The sequence below is a fragment of the Phascolarctos cinereus genome, unplaced genomic scaffold, assembly GCF_003287225.1.
Source record: "Phascolarctos cinereus isolate Bilbo 61053 unplaced genomic scaffold, phaCin_HiC Scaffold_726;HRSCAF=1367, whole genome shotgun sequence".
NCBI lineage: Eukaryota > Metazoa > Chordata > Mammalia > Diprotodontia > Phascolarctidae > Phascolarctos > Phascolarctos cinereus.
Window position 1 is genome coordinate 298,028,922 of NW_027556098.1, and position 7,111 is coordinate 298,036,032.

The following is a 7,111-nucleotide window of genomic DNA, read 5'->3' on the forward strand; positions in this document are numbered from 1 at the left end:
TCAGCCCCAGATATTTTCTAGCTGTGTAACCCTGGCCATGCTACTTATTCTTTATCTGCCTCAGTTTCTTATTAGTAAGATGGAGATAGTAATAGAAACTATCTCCTAGAGTTTTTGCAAGAAATCAAATAAAATAATCATTGTAAGGTGCTTAGTAAAGTACCTGGCAAATAGTAAGTATTACATAGATGTTAGCTATTGCTTTTGTTGTTGTTGTTGACAAACTCATGCTTCTTGAAGACTTTCTATTCAATTTTCCATGTTTTCAGTGTTCCCAAGCAACTCTCTTTTTCCTACCCGTCCCCACCTCCAGTCCCTGTATAGACAACATAAGCATCTACCTGTGACAAATGTTTTCTCCTAAACGGATGCCCATAAAAACGAATAAGATGAGACTAAAATAAAGAGGCTGAGGAAATTTGTTTCTTTCATTCCTGGGTACTTTTTAGGCCTTGGATGGATAAATTTAATGGCCTTTACTTATGGGCCAATAAGCGTCCAGGGCCTTATGCAAAAACTTAATAGATGAAGACCCTATGGCAGGTCTTAGAGGCATGGGGGAGGTCTTCCTTTTCAAAGAAATGCCATATAATGCTTTGTCAAAATGTAAATTCTTCTGGGAGAGAACATCAGAGAAAGAGAGAGAGAGAGAGAGAGAGAGAGAGAGAGAGAGAGAGAGAGAGAGAGAGAGAGAGAGAGAGAGAGAAAGGGAGAAGGAGAGGGAAAGGGGGAGGAGAGGAGAGGAGAGGAGAGGAGAGGAAGAAGAAAGAGAGCAGAAAGATAAAAGAAAAAGAAAGAGCATTTGTTAAGCACTTAATATATGTTGTTTTTTGTCCTTCATCCTCAGAAGACCAATGACATAAGGAAGGTGATGTCTTGACTTGCAAGTGCATTGGATTTAAGTGAGATAGAGCTGTGTAAAGTCATCAGCCTCACACTCTCCTTTAGGTCATATGAATCCAGTGGCAAGATATAGATAAGGATGACTAGAGATGACCCTAGATGCAGTGGGAGACCTTAGACTTTTTAAGCTAAGGTCTTTCCCAGGTCCCAGTTTGTCTGTGGCAACACCCATTCAGTGGTTTAAGGTGAGGTAAGAAATGAGGCAAAAGATGACTTAGTTTGCCTACTAAAAACAAAATCAAATTGGGAGGGGAGGACCCTCAGGGTTTCTGGGGTTTACATGGTAGATTTTTTTTTCTCTTCTCTATTTATTCAATCATTAAAAAAAACAAACTGGGACAATTAACTCTTTTGCCCCATGTGGTCTCATTTATGATTTCTTGAAATTCTTCACTGGAAAACCAGGCTTTGACAAAGCCCATTGGTATTCAAATGGAGCTACTTGACCATGACTTAAACCCAAATCACTGTGGCTCTCACTGACTGGCCAACAATAGGTCCCAACCCAAGCCTCAGTTGGTCATTCTTTGGGTTTTGATGGCCTTTCATTATGTCCTACACCCAATCTCCCAATTATGTTACCTAGCCCTCCATTGTCTATTACCTCAAGATGGCCCCTGGACACTTCCTACCCTTGGTCCTATCTGGACTCCTTTATCCCTTGGCCAAGTGGTCTGGGTCTTAGACATTCTCTTCACCCCATCTTGCTGGCCACTCTTATTCAGATCTTCCTTGGATCCCTCCTCCAGTCACCCCAAGCTGCTTGGACACTTTTGGATCCCTCCCATGGTCTTTCTGTATATGGGGTCCATCATGTCTCCATTAAGGTGGTCAGATTCTTAAGAGTATAGCCAAAAGACTCAGATTCTTAAAATCTATCCAATAGCTCACTAACATTCAGATTCCTTAAGAGTCTGGCCAATATGGTGGATGTTCTAATAAACCTTGTCTTTGGCTGAAAGAAGGCTTGAGTTGAATTCATTTAGACAGGACCCATGTGTTGTGATTTTGGGGTCCCAGAACCCCTAAACCCCTAAACCTCAACAATAGGACTAGAAATAATAGGGAACTGGAAAACCTGGAAGGTACTATATGATCCAGTGGCTGATGTGGAGATGTTTGGAAAGTATCATGGAGGTTTTGTTACTGACAAGAGGAAGCAAAAGCTCATCTACTGCAGCTCAGAGGCATGTCAAAGTTCTGGTGGGAGAGGGAATAAGATGATAGACACGAAGGCAGCATAACAAGGAGTTGGCTGGGAAGTTTAGCTTTAATAGATTTCATATCCTTTTCTTAGGTGAGGGAGAGAGCAGAAGAATGCTGATATCTGAGGCAGGAAGGAACAAATATAATTGTGCACAGCACAGGGCCCAGCTCTTCTTCCATATGCTCCAAGTAAATTAATACTAAGAAAATGTCTGTCTGAAACTTAACACCTGTGAATACACACATATGTCAAGGTAGTACTTCAAAGTTTTAACATATTTTTACATGTATTATCTAATTTTATCCTTACCACAGCAATGTGAAGTTGGTGCTATTGTTATCTTTATAATAACAATTAGGGGAAACTGAGACAGTTGCCCGTAGTCACAGAGCTAATACAATCTTCTTGACTCCAAGTCCAGTAATCTGTCTGCTACACTTACATAAGCATGCATGTTACCTATGAGAATGTAACTACTAAGCCCTTCCCCTATAACCTTAAAATGATGACATATGATTGCAGTTCAGTTTGAAATTCCATTTTTCTAGCAACTAGAACTTTGTACCTCATTAACATTTTCCATTTCTTGAAAACACTTAAAATCCATTTACATTATTTGAATGTCAAGTGGAATTTCAACATTTTTAAATTTCCACATTTTTATCACTCAGCATTTAGAGCAATCACAATACCATTAATGTCAACCTTCATTCTCATCACACAATAGGGTAAATTGTCATATTTCTATCTACATTAATAAAAGTCTTAGCACTTAAACTTTGTATACAATTTGTAGTACCTTCTACGCATACAGGTTAGCAATATATATGCAGCATACACAGACTACTTGGAGTTTATGTGTTTTACAGAGAAGCCTACAAAAGTAACAGAGAATATGAAATATCTTGCACATAATTTAAGGGTTTTTTTCCAGTTATTGCTGTTGATTTCCCCCTTTAAAACAAATCTACTGACGCCTTTAGCTTTTACATTATATTTATTTCTGAGTATAGTACTTTTACCTAATGAACCTTCTTTTGGAACAAGCTGAAATAAATAAATAAATAAATAATGACAGTACCAAAAAAGCAGTCAACCTATCAACCATGCCTAATAGCACATGCAACATCTCACATTCATAGTCTTCAGAGAAAGAAGACAAATATAGTACCTCATATAGTACCTCATCTTTTCTCTAAAACCAAATTTGTTAATCATAGCAGTCTGTTCATTAAGCAGCTAGGTAGAGCGCTGAGCCTGAAGTCAGGAAGACCTGAGTTCGAATCCATCCTCAGACACTAGCTGTGTGATATTTTGCAAGTTGCTTAACCTTCATTTGCCTTAGTTTCTTCATCTGTAAAATAGAGTTCATGGAACCTTCCCCTGCCCTAGATTGTGGTGAAGATCAATTGAGATAATATTTGTAAAGTTTCTGATTCTTCTTTTCCTAATTTGTCTTTATTTTTGTTGAGTATTTCACAATTTTGGTCATATGGTTTCGGTGTCTCTTGGTAAATCAGAAGGAGTCAAACTCAATAGTTCAGGGTTTCAGAAATTCAAGGACTTAAACAGCTTGGGGAATTATACCCTTACACAACAGAATATTCCAGGAAAATTGGAAAGCATTTGGCCAACAAATACATATAAGTCAACACAAATATATGCTTTTTCTGCATTAATTAATCTGCTTTTCTATTATCTTGAAACAAAATCAAGTAGTTTTGACAAGTACTGTTTCATTATATAGTTGGAAGTCTGGAAGTGCTATTTTCTCTTCCTTGGAAATTAAATAAAATAATTTTTTTGGACATCATAGGTATTGTGTTCTAAGTAAAATTTATTATTTTGTTTAGTTCTATAAATTAAGCCCTTGATAGTTCAATTGGTACAGCGCTAAACTTTTAAATCAATTCCAATGGTAATATTTTAATTTTATTGTAGGTAAACTATGAGCAATTTATGGTCTTCAAATAATTTGTCTTTATTTTTGTTGAGTATTTCATAATTTTGGTTATACGTTTTCAGTGTCTCTTGGTAGTTACTTTATACATTTTGTAGTTATTTTGGATGGTATTTCTCTGTTATTTCTTTTTTTTTTAATATTAACACTATTTATTTAGTTTGGGAAACATTTTAGCATGCCAAACATACAAAAAAAAGTCAACCAAATGTTCCAGTTATTAGGGACAGAATATATTTTAACCTCCATTGCTGCTTTAGTTTTCTTTTTTAAAGTTCCCCTTTTTAAAATGACAGCATTTAACAACCACAACCAAAAAAAACCCCATTTTTCATGCCAGTTGAAATTCTACCCCCTTGCCACATCTAAGAACAGCAACAGACTGCTATTTCACTACATACAAAATGACAACTTTAAGCTAGCATTGTATAAAGCTGCTCTTAACAGTGCATGCTTTGGGCCATGGCACCTAATGAAAGATACAAATTAATTTTCCCTTTCTAAGGTGTCATAATTCCAAATATATATGAGAAGAATTTGTCTAGTACAAATAAACACACACTATACACACACACACATATACATACATACATATATATACACACACACATATATGGGGTGTGTATACTTACAAGTAGGTATGTATTTATATGGGTGTGTGGAGATATGTACATGCCCCCTTCCCTCCAGATATACAGAGAAGAGTGTAAGTTTACAACCTGGGATTTCTAACCAATAACCATAATTATCACACACAAAAGCCTGTAACTTTTCAAAATGTTTTGTTACAGCAACAGCAAAGTGCACAGAGAGAGGAAAACACTCAATTTCCTTTTCATTTTAAAAAATGTTTGGAAATATGTACAACTTTGATACAGTTTCAAGGAGCTCATAACACCTCATATCCAGGACACATAAACCAAGCAAAATGTCTAGAGCACCTGTTTCCAATTTTAAAAGTTAACTGCCACAAATGCAGTAGACACTATCAATAAGAGTGCTTTAGTGCTTCCCCAACTCTATGGTAGTTAAGACAAATAATAAAGTTTTATTCATCATCATCTTCATCATCTCCTTCCTCTTCCTCCTCCTTTCCTTTTTTTCTCGGATGCTTTAGTTGTTCCCTTTACACTATCAAACCTCCCTTTGGAAACAACATCAACAACCTTCTTTTCATACTTTTCCTTCCGTTTTGCTGCCTTATTATTGTATATAGCTGCTTTTCTCTATCATTCAGATTATTCCACATCTCAAATTGTTGTTGTGGGGTTTTGGGGTTTTTTTTTGCTACATCCCCAGTGGATTCCCAGGGTTTATAGATTTTATCTTGGGGCAAAATCCCGACAGATTAGGAAGAAGCCAGATGGGGTGCCATTTGGGAGCATTAGGCTCCTTTCTTTCTCCCTCCTTTAGCTGATCCATAATCCTTCGTCCCTCTATCATGCCACAACTTATCAGCCTTTGCCATTTCATCAAACTTGAATTTTTCCTTCCCAGACATATTCCTCCATCTTTCTGAACACTTCTTTGAAAATTCTGCAAAATTGAGAGGAACTTCAGGATTTTTTTTTCTTACGTTCTTTGCGACATATTTGTACAAAGCAGGCATGAGCAGACATTTTGCCCTTTGGTTTCTTTGGGTCACCTTTAGCCATCTCTAGTGTGTAACCTTGGCAGGTTTCCCAGATTGGAGCTCAGGCTTCCCAATTTGAGGAGGCTGAAGGCACCATTCCCAGGTGTCTGTGCAACACTCGTAGGAGCACCACTGAAGTTATAGCTTGATCATCCATGTTCTTTTCTCCCTTTTCTCTTTACTTTCTTCTGTTATTTCTTATGGGATTTTGTTACTGCTATATAGAAATACTGTTATTTTTTCTGGATTAATGTAGTAACTTGCTACTTTGTTAAAGCTGTTAGTCATCTCAATTACTTTCTTTCCTAATTCTCTGGGGTTTTTGAAGCAAACCATCATGTTATCTGCAAATAGAGATGATTTTTTTCTGCTTTGCCATTGCTTATGACTTTTATTTCTTTCTCTTAGTATTATTGCAAGCATTTCTAGAATTATGTCAAATAGTAATGGGGAAAAGAAGTACCCTTGTTTTACCCCTATATTTTCTGTGAAAGCTTATAATGGTGTTACAGAAATTATTATTATATAATTGATAAATTCCCCTTGCCATCCCTAAGATTTTGTGGTTTTAGCATAAATAAGTATTTTTTTCAAAGTCTTTAAAAAATAGTTTTGGTAGTATTTGGTTTTAATCTGGTCAATTTTGTTATTTACTTACCTTACCCTAAACCACCCTTTTATCATAGACATAAATGCAACTTGCCTATAGTAAATATTATTATTATGTTATGGTAGTCATTTTGCTAGAGTTTAATTTAATTTTTTAGCATCAGTATTTATTAACAATATTCTTCTATGATTCTCCTTCTCTGAATTACTTCTCCTGAACTTGGTTGTAAACATTTAGAGTAATGCTTGGCACTTAATAAGTGATTGATAAATGTCTGTTGAATGATTGAGAGTTGACTTAGGCATATTTGATGGCTACAGGGGCTAGGATAGAAGCAGGTCTAGTGGTTTGAGAGGAAACTAACAAAACTTTTTGGTTCAGGTTCCTGGGCTATCTCCATGAGGGTGTGAGGAGAGATGGTGGTCAACGTAGTAGTGGTGGTGATGATGCAACCTGCCTGGCGCATGTTGCCTTCCATCTTTCTTTCATGGTGTCCTGCTGCTTCAGCTAGCCTAGCTTGCCTTGTGGCCCCTGATTTTTTTTGGCTTTTTTAGTGCCTGTGTCTTACATGAGCTGGGAGCAGAGAATGAGAGGGTCTTGGCCTTTTATAGCATCTATTGCAGAGGGGCCCTCAGGTACTCTCTAGAATCTGAATGAAGGAAAATGGACAGAAGCTGAGCAATCCAGAAGTTCAGGGGCCTCAAATATTAATCCACATGTGCCCAAAATTTAAGCAAGAAACAAGAGGAATTTGAGATTCTAATGTAATGAGGTAAATTTGAAGTCATAGGCATCACA

At 36.8% G+C, this 7,111-nt stretch overlaps 1 pseudogene; it reads right to left on the reverse strand.

Moving 5' to 3' along the window:
- Nucleotides 1-5,118: 5,118 nt before the first annotated feature.
- On the reverse strand, nt 5,119-5,725 carry LOC110215020 (high mobility group protein B3 pseudogene; annotated as a pseudogene).
- Between the last annotated feature and the right edge of the window lie 1,386 nt (nt 5,726-7,111).